Below are 13241 nucleotides of genomic sequence, written 5' to 3'. Positions count from 1 at the left end.
GGGCAAAGTCTCAAATCCACAGAGTCCTGTTGACCTGGTCATCGACCAGCAGAGAAGCCTCACTCAATCTCCTCCCTCCTCCCTCCCACTTTCCCTTTCTCTTTCTGTCTTTCTTTCATAGCTTTCTTTGAAAATATCCCCATGAATTTGTTTTCAAGGTAAAAGATTTTACAAAGCTTTAATAAATCCGTCCTGTGGCTGTGGTAACATAAGGGCAGTGTCATCCCATGTGTGGCTTTTGAGTCAGTCTAAATTGCCGGATTAGAAATCTGGAAGGAGAGGATTCCCAACTGCTACTCAGCCCTTCCCACAGGAGCACAGGGAGGGTCACTGAGAAACACGAGGAGCCCAGTAAACCTGGCCACACTTGGAAAGGAGAACCTGCCAAGAAACAGGATTCCAGTCCCTCCTCAGGCCATAGAGACTCCTCACAGGTCCCCACAGGGCACTTCCCCCACATGTGTAAACATGGAGGGGCTCCAGGGAGCTGGCCCTGACAGAGAGGAAAGGAGGGAGGGAAGGAGTCTCAACTCTGAGGCTCTCAGTCCAAAATCTGCAGCGGCAGCCCTCAAATGGGACTTGGGAAAGGTGCCTCAGTTTTGCCATTTGTAAACCATGACACCCAAAGCTAACAGCCTCCCCAGGAATGGGGATGGCAAAGTCCTTTACAGACACCCACTTAGTCATTCCTCATCAACCCCAAGGGGTGGGTCCTGGTGTTAATTCCATTATAAAGAAAAAAAACTAAGACTGGGAAGACGAGTCACCAGCCAAGGGTCAGATGGTGCCTCAGCACTGCAAACCCATGTCTGGCTGTTTTCCTGGGTGGCTTCTCTGAGGCTTTAGAGGAGCCCCCGGGTCTTATCCCCTTACAATGCAGACATCTTCTGGGGCTTCTCACCTCCAAGTGCTATTCTCCTAGCCAGCAGGTGAGAGGCAGAAAGAGGGTGAGCACAATTCCCTGGGTACTAAGTGGCCATACAGGCCAAACGGGAAACTGGCCACTGGTAAGAACCATGCACGTGGACAAAAAGAATCCATGGACTTCCCGGCCACCATAACATATAACAGAGTAAAGTTCCCCCATCTGTAAAGGGAGGGCCAATTTGCCTGCCTTACAGGGCTGGCATGAAGATGAAACAGCTACAGAAGAGTTCCTAGGACAACGTCAGGCACACGATTTACTCCTTCTGCAGTGGCAAAGTCCCTCCTCGTCTCTTGGAAAGGGCCATCTCTGAGAAGCAGGTGGGGCTGTGTATGGTCTTGAAATTGGAACCCCACCAGTCGAGAATTCATCCCTGAGGCCATACGTGGCACCATGCCTCTTCTCTGGGCTACCTTTCTCCCTTCTTATATCCTCTCTTCTCTCCCCATCTCAAGTACCCCATCATGATGAGTGATAATACAACACTAGGCTTTAATACAGGAATCTGAGAGCAGCTCTTTGCTTCCTGCCTGTCACAAACTGAGTAGCTTTCCTCTGCCACATTCTCCCACCATGGTGTTCTGCCTCACCTTGGGCCCAGAGCTGTAAACTGAACCTCTGAATCCATGAGCCAAAATCAATTTCTCCTCCTCTAAGTTATTATTTTCAAGTCTTTTAGTCATAGAGGTGAAAAGCTGACTAATTCAGAAATTGATATTGAGAAGTGGGGTCATGGCTGTGACTAACCTGGCCAAGTGGTTGGGAAGCATTTGGGACTGGTTTGTAAGAGGATTTTGGAAAAGATTGGAGATGCAGGATGGAGAAGCCTTAGAATATTGTAAGCAGAGCTTAGTGGGCAATTCTGGTGGGAGCCTAGAAGATCCAAATGCCAATGAGACTGGGGACAGTGAAGACTGGGTTCATTATTCATTATTCAATTTCTATTGGAAATTGGAGTAAAGGCCATTTGTGTTGAATTTTGACAAAGAAGTTCTCTATATTTTGCTCATGTCCTGAGACTTTCTGTGAAACTAAATTTAAAGGTGGTGGACTAATTACTCTGGTGGAGGAAATTTCAAGGTAGCAATGCATTCAGGTAGTGGCATGGCTATGGCTGGTGCGTTTTAACCAAGTTCACTATGAGAATCAAAAGCAGAAAGCAGAGTAGAAAGATTTGAAAATCTTGCAACTTAGCCAAAAACCTGCATGTAAAATTGGGGCCAAGGGAGGTGTTTGTTGAAGATATTTCAGGCACTAAAAGTGCAAAGCATATAGAGACAACAGGAAAGAGACTGGAGGGTGTCTCGGGAACTGGCAAGGTCATGCCCATCAGGCTCAAGGGTGTAAAAGTAAAACTTCCTTTGAGAAGAGATCATGTGGTCCCCTGCTTGCACAGGGTCCCCAGGAAGCTATGTCACCATGCTCAGCTCCGGAGGTTCTCAGAAGCCACTGCAGTCATTATTTTAGTCAACTTTTTCACCACTGTGCCTAAAAGAACTGACAAGAAAAATTTTAGAGGAGGAAAAGTTTATTTAGAGCTCAGAGATTCAGAGGTGTCAGTCCATAGTTGGCCAACTCCATTCCTCTGGGCATGAGGTGAGGTAGAACATCATGGTGCAAGGGTGTGGCAAAAGAAAGCAATTCAGAACATGGCAAGAAGAAAGCAGAAAGAGAGAGCTCCACCCACCAGGGACAAAAGATAAAAATCAACGTCAGGCATATAGTGACCTCTCTCCTGGAGCCATATTACCCCAGTTAATCCCTATCTGTGGATTAATCCACTGATTAAGTTGCAGCTCTCATAATCATTTCATCTCTGACTCCTCTTGCATTGTCTCACTATGAGCTTTTGAAGGGCCCCTCATATCTCAACTATAACAGCCAGGATCCCAGGAGGCTTGGTACTGCTTGAGATGGTGGCAGACCTTGGCATCAACCATGTGGTTCTGGTTCTGCAGGAAAACAGGATGCTGGGGTTAGCGGGTAACAGAGGCTTCCTCCAAGATTTTAAAGGGAGGCCTGGAAGGCTGGGCAATGTGTAGCAAGGTCAGAGTCCTTGAAGACAGTCCCTGGGATGGCAATGCATGGAGCTGTGAGAGGAAGCCAAGGCTGCGTGGAGACCCCTCAGATTAAAGGATGCCAGGAAATGGAAGGTCTGCCCAGGAAGCCGCAGGAACTGAGCAGAGAGGAGCCAAGAGATAAGCCATGTTGATGGCAACCAGCAAGACCATAGGGGTGGAGCCACACGAACCCCTTGGAGAGAACATCCCGTGCCATGTGCCCCCGATGTGGGAGGTGGGGCTATTGGACTTTTTTGCCCAGATGAATTTGATCTTGCTTTGGTTCCACCCTTTCTTTCTGTATCCTATTTTTCCCTATTTTTGAACTGGAAATATTTACTCTGTGCCACTATATATTGGGTATGTGTAACTTGCTTTTTATCTTGACAGGGGCTCATAGTCAGATGAGATTTTTGACTTGGACTTTTGTCAAGGCTGAAACTGTTAAGACTATGGGGACTCTTGAAAGTGGACTAACATCTTTTTCTCATTGCCATGAGCTTTTGGGAGCCAAGGACAGAATTTTATGGTTTAGATAGATGATGTCCCCCAAAAGCTCATGTGTCAGACAATGCAAGAAAGTTCACAGGTTAAATGATTAGATCATAATACATATAACCTAATCAGTTGATTAATTCACCAATATGGATTAACTGGATGGTAACTGTAGGCAGATAAGGTGTGGCTTCAGGAGACAGGTCTCTGGGGACATGACTTTGGAGGTTATAGTTTGTTCCTGATGAGTGGATCACTCTCTGTCTCTCAGTCTCTCGGTCTCTCTCTGTCTCTCTGTCTCCCTCTCCCTCTCTCTCTGCTTTCCCGCTGTCATGAACTGAACAACTTTCCTCTATCACACTCTTCCACCATGATGTTCTGCCTCACTTTGGGCCCAGAGCTATGGAGTCAGCCAACCATGGACTGAACCTCTGAAATCAAGAATCAAAATAAACTAAATTTTTTCTCCCAAGAAAGAAAGAATCTGAGAGGAGACCACGGATTTGGAGTAGGCAAGGCGTCTTTGGTGACAGGATGGAATGATCTTTAGGGAGGCAAGGGCTCAGGTCATCGAGGGGAGGAAAGGTAGATGACACTGAGAGACCCACAGGTGAATGCTCACAAGTTGAGGACACATGTGCAGCGTGTGCACATGCAGATGCTCATACTTGCACATATGTGCACGCACCAGCCAGGTGATTTGGCAGGCCATACCTCTGGCAGCAGGAGTCTTAGCAAATGAAGCCCAACAGGCAACCTGTTCGTGCAGCCTACAACTCCAGGAAATGCTTCCCTCTGGCTCTTCTGAAAAGGCACAATCTATAGTTGAAATATATATTGCAATGTCTGACATCTGTAGACATAGATGCTCTACAGACCAGCCCCCTTCACCTACCCTCTGGCCTGCACAGGTGCCTCTGAAGCATCCCCAAGGGCTCCACACTTTGAAAAACACAAGCTTAAACCAAAGAAGGAAGAAAAGCAGTACATGGGGGTGGGAGACGGCAGGACTGTGGCCAACCATCCGATCCCACAATGTGGGCAGCTGCGGGCAGCTCTGGAGTTAGGTTGGCTGAGTCTCTACTGACTTGGTGAAGTCCCTGAACTAGTGCTGGGCTGTCACCTCCACATCTCTTGCCTTGTGGGAGGCTAATGGTCCCTTGAAGTGTGTAGACCACCACGGCGGGATTTTCTGTCACACGCAAGCCAACTCAGGCCTTAGGCAATCCACCACACAATCCATCCTCTCCCGCCTTCTGCCTGCAGGCTGACCTCCCACTCTGGTGCTCCTTCCCCAGGCCGATCGGTGACTTGACAGCACTTACTCCCTTCTCCAAGCAACTCAACCAACACGCCTTCCCGTCTGATTCATTGCAGCATGCCCCAGCATCAGATCCATGCTTGTCCCACAGTAGGCACCCGTGGGGACCTCTGAGGCAGACAAATGCCTGACCTCAGCAGCCAGGCATTGTCCCCATCGTCCCATGGCTGCTCAGCCCCCATCTCGTCCCTGACCCCTCACCCCTCACCCACCTCATATTTCTTATTGTCTGGGGAAGATCTCTATTTGGTTGACCTTCCAACCTCTACAAGGAAACTTGTCCAAAGCAGAGCTTGTTATCCTCCCTTCCAAACCAGAGCCCTTCCCGACTTCCTGGTTACCGCCGGCAGCACGATTGGCCTTGGAACCTCACAGTCATCCCTCTTCATTTTCTCTTCTCTTGGCATTTACTCCCTCCCTGAATCTCGCCTGTTCTTTGTCAGTAAGGTCTCCAGCTCCGGTGCCCTCCGACCCGGGTGCTCTCCGACCCAGGCTTGGCCCTCTCTGCTGGGACCTCGGGGCCGTTGCTTTGCACCCACACAGTCAAGAGCAGCTGACACCATCCCCCTGCCCCCAGGGTGCTCAAAAGTGAGTGGGGTCTGCACATCGTGAGCACTAGGTGGGTGTGAGATGAGAGGCGAGGGTGGTCCTGCACCCCCTTGTCCTTGAGGAGAGGGCCTTGTCTGATGTACCTCCCCAGGCATGGTTAAAGAAGATTCAGAGAAGGATCTGGGGCCTCCTGAATTCCCCATGTGTGTTTCCTCCCCCAAAGCAGTCTGGAGACTTTCCCATCCCCTAACCCACCCCATCATGCTTCTCTCTGCCTCCTGATCTGGGCTACCCTCACTAAGTGGCATCCACATGACAGCTGGAGAAGGGCCTGTGACAGGGGATCACCGGTGGGCTCTGCAGCCTGCCTTCAGGAGCAGACAGGCCCAGCCCCCTCAGCCATCCAGCTTATTCCTCCACCTCTCCAGAAAGCTCTTCAGAGCCTCCTGCCTTCCTCAGCGTGTGTCCTGGAATTGCTCTTCCAAATAAATGGATAAATGACTAAAAGGGAAAGGCAAGACAAGTCTTCATATGGGCAAAGCAGGCTGTTGTCATTGCCACCTTCCACCCTCAGCCCACCCTAATCCTACAAAAAGTGCTTCTCATGTGCAGAACTCGGGGGGGGGGGTGCCCACCTTAGCATGGTGGGTGGCATAACGTGACCCAGATGAGCCTTTGGGCCTCTGTATCCAGCACCCCTCAGAGTCTATGTGTCTTGTGAGAAGCAAAGAAGTTTCCTGAGAAAACAACGTGGGGCTTGAACATGTTCAGATACTTCCAGTGACATGGACAGGGTCTTCATGGAGAGCATCTGGCAGTGAGGGACTTCACAACAAGTGACCCATCATGGGGACCAGTCTGAAGCCAGGACTGGGCCATGGAGGAAAGGACTGCAGAGAGCGAGGGCAGCTGACCCAGCCTGTGGCCCAGAGGTCCCTCTGCAGGGGGAGGGTGTGTGCCTTCAAGCTGAAGGGCTGCAGCATCTCTGCATCCAGCATCTCTGAGTCCAGCATCTCTGCACCCGGTGAAGGAGTGGCGGGGCAGAGAGGAGCCATCCCCCACACACCCCACTTAGCAGCTATTCCTAATGGCTCTCCAGAGCAAGGGGTAGTGGCCACTCTTGAAAAGGCAGCCTGAGCAGAGTGGAGATGGAGACACAGCCCAGGAGCAAAAGGGGTCAGAGATGAGGGGAGCAGTGACTGCTGAGAGCATCGCGACCTCCCCTGGGGCCGTGGGAGGAAAGTGATGACAAGGGCCCATGTTCCCAGACACAACCTCTCCAGTCCTGCCAACCAAGCACACAGTTCCCCGTGACCCCGTCCTACCCACAGGCAGGGAGGCGAAGGAGCAGTGGGGTCACCCAAAGAATCCTCCAGTGTGAGGAACAGCAGGTCCAGAGCCTGTTCCCAAGCACCAGCCCAGTGGAGCAGGCCAAGGACAGGCGGTGTCTCCAGGAGGACACTGGTTGAGACTGGATGAAGGGGGAGGAAGGGACAACAGCCTGGCACTGGGGTCCACTCAGCCCAGCCGGAGCCAGCAAGGAGTTAGAGTAGGTCCTAAAACAGTGGAAGCCCTAAAGGACAATGACCCCAAGTCCTCCTCTTTCACTAATGGACAGGAACAGGCTTTTCACCAAAGAAAACAACTTGAAGTAGCATTTGGGTGGTAGCAACCCAGAAGGCCACCGGGGGACACATCAGCCCATGTGATTCTCAGAATGTTTTCACAAGATAAGGCTGTCCTCACTTTGAAACAAAGAAATAAAGGCCCCGAGATAGTAGGCACCATGCCCAAGGTCCCCTGGCCCACTACACTCTGTGTTGGGCTGTGCTCTGCTGAAGCAGGTGGCGGGGGTGAAGGGGGGGACTGGCCTCAGATGCCAACTTGGTAGAGCACACAGCCAGTCCATAAGAGAAAATCCGTAAGAGCACACTTGGGCCGTGTGAGATGTCAGTAACTATCACCATGTACAGGCCGAGCAGGTCTTTACAGATGAGGAAATCTTGCAAAAAAGGGGAGAAATTGAAGATTTGGGAAAATTGGGTATGTATGGCCAGCATTTGGTGTGCATCAGAGTTCTTTGAAATGACAGGTGGGTAGGCTCCACCCATAAACCCCCAGGAATTTCCCAAGCTGTCCAGGTGCTGCCTGAGATGGTTTGGGAGCTTGTGGTCTGGACTGTAACTCACTGTGATTTACAATTTCCTAAACAGATAATGGTAACTAATTCATAAATTCACACCTTCTCTGCTCAGCATCCTGTTTCTTTCAATGACAGTCACGGATCAGCACTTGACCATGCCGTGTATGTGTCTTCTGGTTGAATCCTCAGAAGATCTCGGTGGGGCTAGCATTATCACCCTCACTTTTTAGAAGTAGGACCTCAAGTTCAGAGAGGTGGGGTAAGTCAGTTAAAGACGCGTTATTAAGATGTGGCAAAACGAGGCTCTGAGCCCAGCATGCCCGGCTCCGAGCTGTGCTCTCTCCACTGTAGCCAGGACGTTCCTCTGTTGTAAGAGGTGCCCAGGGGCTGGGCTGGGAGGTGCAGGAAGGGTCTCAGCCCACGTGTGCACACTGCTCACCTCCGCGGCAATCAGAGACGCTGGAGAAGAAGCTGGGGAGCAGGTGAGGAGCATGCAGGGGCTCAGTATCCTGTAGAAGAAACAGGGAGCCCGACGGCAGAACTAGGAGAAATAAGGGGGAGAGAGAACCGGGTTAGGAAGGGAAGAGCATCTGCAGGGAGGGAGGCTGGCTCTGGAATTGGGAAGAGGGGAACTGAGGCAGGCGCTGTGGCGGGGAAGCTGGTGGAAGGAGAAGAAGGAAACTTCTGGAAGAAGGGGAGCTTGGGCAAAGCCACGGCAAGTGGGGAACGAGAACAAGAGCCAGGGAGAGAAGGACGTAGAGCGGGCAGCAGAGGACGAAGAGAGAGAAGGGACACAGGAGAGAGGGGCCAGCGAGGCAAGGAGTGGCTCTGTTCAGTCAGACGGAGCCCACCTGCCAGGCCTGCAACCGGTGACCCCCAGAAACCCTCTGGGATTCAAGCCTCCTCCGAATTTTGATCCAAAACCTTTTCATATCCTAAAAATTTATTTAGAAACATGTTGTCCAAGAGCATTTGCTTGTGTGGACTCTAGCTATCAAGGGTCACCATGTTACATATAAAGAAGACAGTTACAGTTTGTATTTATGAATCATTTACAAATCACAATAAGCCCCTTGGCGTTAACAAAGATAACATTTTAATAGACAATAACTATATTTTCAAAAACAGTGAGCCAGGGTGATTTTCATACATGTTTGCACAGTCTGGCTTAATAGTCACCACGGGGTGCTGCTATGTGCATCTGCATTGGGTGTTGGGATGTTTTGGTCAAAGTATATTGGACAAAATCTAGCTTCAAACAGACATGGAATTGGAAAAGGGAGGAGTGTATTAATCACCATCTCAGATAATTACAGAAGTTTTCTCTGAAAATATCTCAGAATTCAACAAATGGCAGTTTATTTTTTTTATTGCTTTTTAATTTGGGTGGGGGGCACCAGAGATTGAACCTAGAGGTACTTATGAACGGAGCCACATCCCCAGCCCTTTTTATTTTTTATTTTGAGAGAGGGTTTAAGTTACTTAGGGCCTCACTAAGTTACTGAGCCTGGCTTTGAACTTGAGATCCTCCTGCCTCAGCCTCCTGAGGTGCTGCGATTATAGGTGTGTCCCAACGTGCACAGCAAATGCAGTTTCTTAGGGGCTTGTGGCAGTGTGAGTCTGAAGCCACATCAATACGTTTCTGTTCTCCCCCTGCCTTGCGCCTTGAGTGGGTGCTTCACCAGCCATGATTTCCAACATTGTGCATTCATTGGTCACTTGGAAAACGAGGGTTCCTGGGGCTATGCAGATCACCCCCATGCACAGCAGAAAACCCACTGCATACTCAGGGGCGAAGGACAAAGCAAAGACAAACGACTCTGAAACTGCATTGACCTCCCAGACCCCCTGAGAAGGTCTCAGGGATTCCAAGGGTCTCTCAAGTACTCTGAGAATCACTGCTGTGTGTCTGTGATAAAGAGCATCCGGAGCTGGGCATCAGACAAGCCGGGCGCCAGCTCTGCTGTGATGTCTTATTAGCGTGGGCACATCTGAACTCTCTGGGCCCCCGCAGCCAAGCTGGAATCGCTTAGCAACTCCCCTTTCTTTCCTCCCTCTGTGACGGATGGCTCCATCCACTTTTCCAATTGCCACCTGTCAGTCCTTCCTCTACTTGGAGGCCCCTCCCCTACACCCCCAATTTCTCCTAAGCCAAATGTATTTCCCCCTCGGCCCTCCACTGCCTTCGTTCGGATCTTTCTTGAGGATCTTATCTCCGTCGGCCCAGAGTTAAAATGCCCACAGTGCTTGCCCGGCACCCCCAGCTGTCTCCCACCCCGACTGTGAGTCCCTGGAGAGCAGAGAACACCAGGTCCTGTTCACATCTGTGCCTCCGCCAGCCACTGTGCCTGACACCGAGTAGACACCCCAAGGAAGTGGAATTAATTGGTCAGCACATTTCAGGAAGCTCTATCTGTAAGGTTGGATGGATATTTATGGGCAAAGAGGCTGGGAAGAGGTGACCGGGAGGTGAAGGGAGAAGACTGGAAATCATGATAAGACTGATGGGAGGGGACACAGGGAGAGGTCAGAGTGTGCACCTGTAGGCCCCGGAGTGAGATGAAGAGACGGGGTGTGACAGGTGCTGAGATCACAGGATTGCGGGTGCTTGACAAGTGGCATTCCACTGGGATGAAAATCTTTAGATGGTGGCAGATAAGGGAACAGTCCTGATGGTGACTAGGGGTGGCATTAAAGGGTGACAGGAAACTGACCCCTTCGGCCTCACCTCCAGATCTCTCCCTTCAGGGTGCCAGGGTGGGGCTTTCCCAGAATCCCCCTCCCGGGCTCCCAGAAGCCCTTGCCCCCTCCCACACATCTGGTGAGGACAGAGCCCACAGGAGGCCGGAGTGGAAAAGAGCAGGACACCCACCCGGAGCTTGGGCTTTTTTCTCTTCAAATATTTGCCGAGAGGGAGTGTGGCAGGAACTCAAGGAACACGGTGCTTATTGCTCACACTACATTAAAATTCAGATTGGCTTGTGCAGTATCCCTGGCATAACTGCTCTGTGCTGATATTTTTATAACTCTTAATATCAAACAAATTGCCTCTTCACTGAGACAGTTTAATGTGACGGGGGCTGTGCCCGCCAGCTTCCTCACGCTGGTCCCATAAAGATCACCCTTCTGTTACTGGGGACAGGGGAGCCATGAATTTCCTATCTAAAATATGGCTGGGTTATGCAGAGTAAATCTTGAGCCGAATTAAAAGGATTGGGGTGTTTTAATTTCTTTTCTCTCCCCCCACACCCGCCACCACATCTTTTCTTACTCAATAAAATGAGGTGGGGATCTACAGGCTGAAACAACTATGAGTCATCTGTTTTAGGCTGAGGTCTCTGTTTCTGTCCTGTTCTGGCTCTTCTCTGCTGGTCAGTAGATCTCTTTGCCCCTGGCCCTCTCCCATCTCCACCAGATCCCACCTCTCTCCTTCATGATCTCAGTGCAAAAGATATTTGGATAGATTTTTTTTTTCCTTAGCAAATCCGCACCAATTTCAGAATCAAGAGTCTTCTCCTCTTTGGTCTCCCTTTCCTCAGGTGGCAGCTGGGCAATAGCACGGATTAAAGAATCCGAATGCTAAAACATTCCTTTTCAAGCTGGATCCATCCAAGATCCCTGATGACCTCACGTGATTCCTACACAGTGAGAAAAAAGACTGTTGATTCGACATCTTTTTCTCCCTTTCGTTTAGAAATCAAACACCTAGACAAGTACCAGTCAGAAAAATCCATTTGAGATAGTAACTACTCCGAAACCAAGTTGGTGTAAGTCACCTCAAAGCAAAGAAATCCACATTTTACTGAAGTGAGACACTTTATTATAGGTCATTCAGAATTTCTATTTCTGAATGTCAGAAACAGTTATGGACTCCACCCCCCACTGAGCCTTCCAGAGCTGCTCCGAGACCCAAGACACTCAAGTTTAGAGCAAGTGATGTAAGGTGTCCTCAGAGGGTTCAAGAAATAGATTGATTGGAAGGTTCATGACAGTAGATATCTAAGTATAATATTTGCACATTTTCTTTCATTTACAATAAAAGTGCTGGTGGTGACAAATAACAAATGCTCAAAGTGTCTTGCCTCATTGTCTAGACTCCTGAGACCCATCCGCTCCCCACTGACAGCCAGAAAGACAGACAGGTGAACTCCAGTCCCCCATCTTTGTTTCCCAAGGCAGGTGGACCTCCATGTCAAAATTGCCAGCCACCTGTGTGCAGCCACACATTTTCACTTTTTCCCCGATATCTTTATACCTCAAATCCCCATTTTCTTCTCAGCCCCATGTTACTAGACAGTCTTCATACTGAAATTTTGCCATGATCCCACCACTTTCAAGTTTCCCATTTTAATACTCTCTGAAATCAGCATCACCACAGAACATGACACCAGTCAGAGGCAAGACCACCTTTTCTTACAATTTGGCACACATTTTAGGTGTAAATGTCTTACAAAGAATCAAAATGAGTAACCATTTTCTTCAAAGACTATCTCTTTTCATTCTCAAAGCACATCCTTTACTTCCAGAACATTCTCAGATTGCCGATCTTGCAGATCAGGGAGGTCTTTGAAAGCATACAAAGTTCTAGAAAGGCTGGTCCAGGCTTGGAATTCAGATTGTCAACTACTCTATTCAAAATGCCACATCTTATCCTTAGGAAGCCAGGGAGAAGCAGAAATCACTGTTTATGTCACTGACTGTGATGAAAATGGAATGATTTGGCAAAGGCTAAGTTTACACATCTTTATTATAGCAAAATTTTAGAAACAATCAAGATGAACAAAATATGTGCCTTGTTAAAAATAATTTGTGGAACATATAACAATAAAATGCCACACTTATTTAAAATTGTTTTCAAAGAAGTATTTAAAATGATTTGTAAAAGGTATTTACAATATAATGCCAAGAAACTAAAACATATCAAAATGTTTATAATATGATCATGACTTTAAATATATATGTCTTTTGAGACTTAGAATAAATATCAAGATATCAGCAGCAGAATAACAGGTGATTTTTTTTTTCTTTATACAGTACTGGGGATGGAACCCAGGGCCTCGGGCATGCTGAGGACGACTCTACTCCTGAGCTGCACTCCAACCCCTTTATTTTCTTCCGTTTGCTCATCTCTGTGAACTTCAGAATTGTCAGAGGAGTTCAACCTCGGCTGAGCAGGGCCTGAGGCTTCCTGAGCCCAGGCTGGAGTCGGCGCTGCCTCCTGAACCCCTGCGGAGCCTGCAAGCGGGTTCGAGATCTACCGCGGTCCCACGGGACCAGGGAAGCTAAAGCAGTCTGGCCTCGGGGACCGGGCTGCCCGGCGTCCACCCTCCCTCCGCCACGCCCTGGACCCCCACCCACTGGGCGCTCAGCCTTCCCAACCGCCTGCGCAGTGCGGCCTCCTGCAGGCCACCTCCAGGACCTGCTGCGCCACCCATCTGTTGCGTGCGCCTTACTCGAGGTCTCTGCCCTGGTCGCGCCCGTCGGGGGCAGGGAGCGCCGCGCCCTGCTCGAGGCTCTTCTGGGGCCGGCGTCCCCGGAGTCCGCGGCAGATGGGGCGGCCCCGCGGGGTGCACGTGGATGCCTTCCCGGGAGGAAGCGTGCGCCATCCGCTCTCGCGCCGCCATCCAGGGCTTCCTTCCCCCAGTGAGTCTCTTAATTTTGCTCATTTATCTTAAAGAGCTCCGTAAGCGCCGTGGGCTCCGGCAGGGCCCGCACGGGGACTCCGACACCGACCCCCACGCCTGCCTC

This window comes from Marmota monax, unplaced genomic scaffold, assembly GCF_021218885.2.
Source record: "Marmota monax isolate L192 unplaced genomic scaffold, Marmota_monax_Labrador192_F-V1.1 WCK01_AAM20220418_F8-fsc00245, whole genome shotgun sequence".
Taxonomy (NCBI): Eukaryota; Metazoa; Chordata; class Mammalia; order Rodentia; family Sciuridae; genus Marmota; species Marmota monax.
This window is presented reverse-complemented; position numbering follows the sequence as displayed.